The sequence below is a fragment of the Mesoplodon densirostris genome, chromosome 1 (assembly GCF_025265405.1).
Source record: "Mesoplodon densirostris isolate mMesDen1 chromosome 1, mMesDen1 primary haplotype, whole genome shotgun sequence".
NCBI classification, from domain to species: Eukaryota; Metazoa; Chordata; class Mammalia; order Artiodactyla; family Ziphiidae; genus Mesoplodon; species Mesoplodon densirostris.
This window is the reverse complement of record NC_082661.1, coordinates 143,127,496-143,132,857: the sequence shown is the minus strand read 5'-3', so window position 1 is coordinate 143,132,857 and position 5,362 is coordinate 143,127,496.

Here is a 5,362-nt window from a genome sequence, read left to right as displayed (position 1 = left end):
GTCCGCCTGCCGATGCAGGCGACACGGGTTCGTGCCCCGGTCCGGGAGAATCCCACATGCTGCAGAGCGGCTGGGCCCGTGAGCCATGGCCACTGAGACTGCGCGTCCGGAGCCTGTGCTCCACAACGGGAGAGGCCACAACAGTGAGAGGCCCATGTACCGCAAAAAAAATAATAATAATAGGCAAAGGATTTACATAGACATTTCTCTAAAGAAGGTATACAAATGGGCAATAAGTGCATGAAAAGATGCTCAGCATCATTAGTCACTAGGAAAATGCAAATCAAAATCACAATGAGCACCACTTCATACACACTATATTTTATTTTATTTTTTAATTAATTTTTTACTGGAGTATAGTTGATTTACAATGTTGTGTTAGTTTCTGCTATACAGCAAAGTGAATCAGTTATACATATATCCACTCTTTTTTAGATTCTTTTCCCACATAGGTCATTAGAGAGTACTGAGTAGAGTTCCCTGTGCTATACAGTAGGTTCTTATTAGTTACCTATTTTATATAGAGTAGTATGTACATGTCAATCCCAATCTTCCAATTTATCTCTCCCTGCTCCTTCCCCCTGGTAACCATAAGTTTGTTTTCTACATCTGTGACTCTATTTCTGTTTTGTAAATAAGTTCGTTTGTACCAGTTTTTTGCATTCCACATATAAGCGATATCATATATTTGTCTTTCTCGGCCTGACTTCTTTCACTCAGTATGACAGTCTCTAGGTCCATCCATGTTCTATATTTTTTTTAAATGAAGAATAACAAATATTGACAACAATATGGAAAAACTGGAATCCTCACACACTGAGGTATAAAATGGTGCAGCCACTGTGGAAACAGTTTGGCAGTTCCTCCAAAAGTTAAATATAGAATTACCACATGACCCAGCAATGCTACTCCTACATAGGTATACACCCACGAGACATGAAAATATACATTCACAAAAAAACTTGTACATGAATGATCATAGCAGCATTATTCATAATAGCCAAGAAGTGGAAATAATGCAAATGTCCATCAACTAATGAATGTAAAAACAAAATGTAGTCTATCCATGGAATGTTACTCAGCCATAAAAAGAAATGAAGCACTGATACATGCTACAACATGAATGAACCTTGAAAACATTATGCTAACTGAAAAAAGCCTGACACCAAAGGCCACATAGTGTATGATTCCATTTATGTGAAGTGTCCAGAATAGGAAACTCTGTAAAGACAGAAAACAGATTAATGTTTGCCAGGGGCTTGGAGGAAGGGGGAATAGGGACTGCCTGCTAATAGGTACAGAGTCTCTTTTTGAGGTGGTGGAAATGTTCTGAAATTATATAGTGGTGCTGGTCACACAACTCTGAGAATACACTAAAATCCACTGAATTGTACAGTTTAAAATGGTGAATTTTATGTTATGTGAATTTTATCTCAATAAGAATTTTTTTTTAAGTTACTATGACCAATGGTAACAAATATTTACCGAATGTTTGGTAGCCTGCTAAGTACCCTGCTGTGTTTGGGTTCTAGAACCCAGGTCAGTGGTTTTCAACCTCAGTGGCACATTAAAATTACGTGGGAGCTTTTAAAATTTTTGATGCCCAGGCCACACCCCAGACCAGTTAAATCAGAATCTCTAGGGTAGAATCCAGGCCTCAGTGGTTTTTAGGGTGCCGCATGAAATTCCACTGTGCGGCCAAGTTTGAGAACCGCCAGCCTAGAGCATCATGACTCCTCAGCAAGTTGGGTTCCCTCAAGAAGTGACCACTCTCACACCCTGTCTTCTTTCCATTAACAGTAATCAGCAAAGAAAACTGCTTGTCCTCAAGGACAGACTCCTCTTCCAAGTCAAGACGGCCCCTTAGTTTCTCCTAATTCACCACTATTTTCCTTTCTGTGGGTGACCCAGAATGTTCAGTAATTTAAAGAGGGAATATTTTATGCTTTGCAGTTTTTTTCTCATTTTGGATTAGGTTGCTGTGATTCAGCTGTGGGCAGAGAATCATTTGTTCCACTTTGGAACAAAAGTTGAATTCTGTCCAAATGGGTTGGCACTTTTGCCCTGAAAAACCTGGATTTTATAGTTTATGAAGTTCTGAGCAAAAAACTAAGATGAAATGAGCTAGAAATGTGAGGACTTTTACTGAGCCTATGTGGTCTCTTTTGTATTTATCATCTAACTGTAATACTTTAGTTTATTTAACCATCTTCTTGGCCTCCCAGAGCCTTAGCCTTTAGTGTCCTAAATCCTCCGTTGCCAGCAGCACAGCAAGCTGCTTTTGCACGGTATTCATTCTGTTTGGCAAACCCATGTGGTCTTGTGTCCCAAACCACAAGTGGTCCTAGTTAAATCCACCAATCAAAGTACTAACTTTTTTTTTCATTTGTCCCCAGAAGCTGAAGCCAATTTGTGAAAAAGATGGAAATGGGTTAAAAAAAAAAAAGTTAGATGATTTTAAAGAACCATAAAGAAAGGGTCAGCAACAGCTACTTTAGGCCAGTGAGGTTTTAGCTAGTAACCCACCCTGGTGGTAGGTGATGGGGGTAAATATAGTTGGTCCTCCGTACCCCGGGGTTCCACATCTGCAGATTCCACCAACCATGGAACAAAACATATTTGAAAAAAAAATTCCAGAAAATTCCAAAAAGCAAAACTTGAATTTGCCATGCGCAGGCAACTATTTACATAGCATTTACACTGTATTTGCAACTATCTCTATAGCATTTACATTGTATTAGGTATCATAAGTAGTCTAGAAATGATTTAAAGTATACAGGAGGAAGTACACAGACTATTTGCAAATACTATGCTATTTTATATGAGGGACTTAAGCATCCAAGCATTTTGGTATCTGCAGAGGGTCCTGGAACCAATCACCCAAGGATCCAAAGGGACAGCTGTACACAGGATCAGCTCTGGCACCACTCACAGGGACAACGAGAGAAATACTCTGGAAGGGAGACTGATCAGAGACTAGCAACTGCCGAAAACTTCTGACAAGAACATAAAAAAATTGCAGAGGCCTGTGGAGTGGAGGAAACCCAGACAAGAAAGGGCAGGGAAGTAACAAGCAGAAGCGTGTGGATCTGCCCCTTAAAGGTAGTAGAAATCAGCCATCTTCCTAGAATTAAATAGAGTGCACAAGTCTTAAGTATATAGCTCAGTGAATTTTTACACATATACACCTATGAAACCACCAGCCAAATCAATACCTAGAACATTCCTATCTTCCCAGAAAATTCTCTCATGCCCCCTCCAGCTCAGTAGCCTCCTCTCCTCACCCAGAAGTAGCCTCTATTCTTATTCATATCACTGTAAATTAGCTTTGCCTTTTCTTGATCATCATATGAATGGAATCATATAGCATATTTTCATTTGTATATGGCTTCTCTTGCATGGCATAATGTTTTTGAGATCTACCCGTATTGTTATGTGTATCAATAGTTTGTTCTTTTATTATTGCTGCATAGTATTTCATGATATAAATATGCCATATTGCTTATCCAGTCCTCTGTTGATGGACATTTGGCTTGTTTAAAGTTTGGGGCTATTCTGAATAAAGCTGCTATGAACATTGGGGGTACAGGCCTTTTCATAGACATACACATTCATTTTTCTTGAGGATATATCTAGGAGTGGAATTTCTGGGTCATACAGTAGGTATATGTTTAACTTTAGTAGATACTGCCAAACAGTTTTTCAGAGGTGGTTGTATCATTTCACACTTTCAATAACAGTGAGAACTCCAGTGGTTGTTTTTGAGATGAAAAGAAAATCAGCAAATACCTTAACCTGGGCCAAGTTCCTGGCAGCATAAAATTTGGGATATGAACTATCCATGCTTTGCAGTTGAGTGATGAAAGAAAAACAATAAAAACAGAGGCCAGGGAGGGGCCTGTAACTGTCCCACCCCAACCAGTACCAGCAGGAAGGAAACCCTGCAGCTATTTTGGGATAGTTTCCTAGCAGGGACATTAGCTAGTTAAAAGGGAAAGGGATTTGATAGAAAGGGAGATGCTAAAGTTGTTTCCAATTAACCTGTTGAAAAACAGTAATTAAAAAAAAAAACAGGTAGGTAGCAATGTTCCTCATACTTTACTGGGCAGGAGAATTCTGGTTAAAAATACAGAATTTGCATTTTTATTTTTATTTTTATTTTATTTATTTTTTTTTTTTGGTGGTATGTGGGCCTCTCACTGTTGTGGCCTCTCTCGTTGCGGAGCACAGGCTCCAGACGCGCAGGCTCAGCCGCCATGGCTCACGGGCCCAGCCGCTCCGCAGCATGTGGGATCTTCCCGGACCGGGGCATGAACCCGTGTCCCCTGCATCAGCAGGCGGACTCTCAACCACTGCGCCACCAGGGAAGCCCCAGAATTTGCATTTTTAAAGAGATATCCCAGGTGATATCACTGGTGTTTCAAAAACTACTCCAAAACATTGTTTAGAGGTTCAGCAATGCTAGCACATAATGTGTGCTGGGGATAAAAGTAAGAATATTCCCATCTCACTCTACATCATAGCACCTTACTGACACTGACCTTTTTGACCATTAAATGTTTTGTTGAGTATTCTTTTAAACACATAAAAATTGGGGGCAAGCTCCCACCTTTCACTTTGCCCCCTGGGGGTCTTCGTCTCAGTAATGCAAGGTTTAAAAGTGAGAGTCGGCTTCTTTCCTCCCTTCCTTGTTGCCAAGGGGGACGATCAACCTAGGTGACCCCAATCACCTTTTAAAAAGATTTACTGTTAGTCTCAATGTAGAGCTCTGAGGAGATATCAAAAATTACTGATACATCATTGCAAAGTTAAAGCTATTTTGGCACATAGTAGGTACTTGACACATGTTGAGAGAATTACATTTATTTCATTAAAAAATATATTAAGTGCCTGTTATGTGACAGGCACTATGCCAAAGCAAGGAATACCGTGGTGGAAAAGATAGAGAAGGTTTCTATTTTGAAGAGGTTTGCGTTCTAATGGGGAACTGTATTAGTCAGGGTGGGATAACTTCTCTAACGAAAACACACAGACACCTAATTCTCAGTGGCTTATTAGCTCAATAAAAAATGGATTCTTCACTCGTTTCGTCTCAGTCTGATTTGGGCTGATGAGAGGATGGGTGTTCTGCTCCATGCAGACCTTCGAGGTCCCAGGCTCCTTCCACATTCTTTTATGTCCACAGAGCCCTCTCCATTCAGCCAGCAGATTGGAAAGAGAGTTAGGAGACTGCACGGGTAGTTTTCATGATACGGCCAAGCCTGGAAGTGGCAGACATCACTTTACCCACATTGCATTGACCAGGCTGAGTCATGTGGCCACACCTAACTGCAGAGGATGTTAGGAAACATAGCTGAGTACG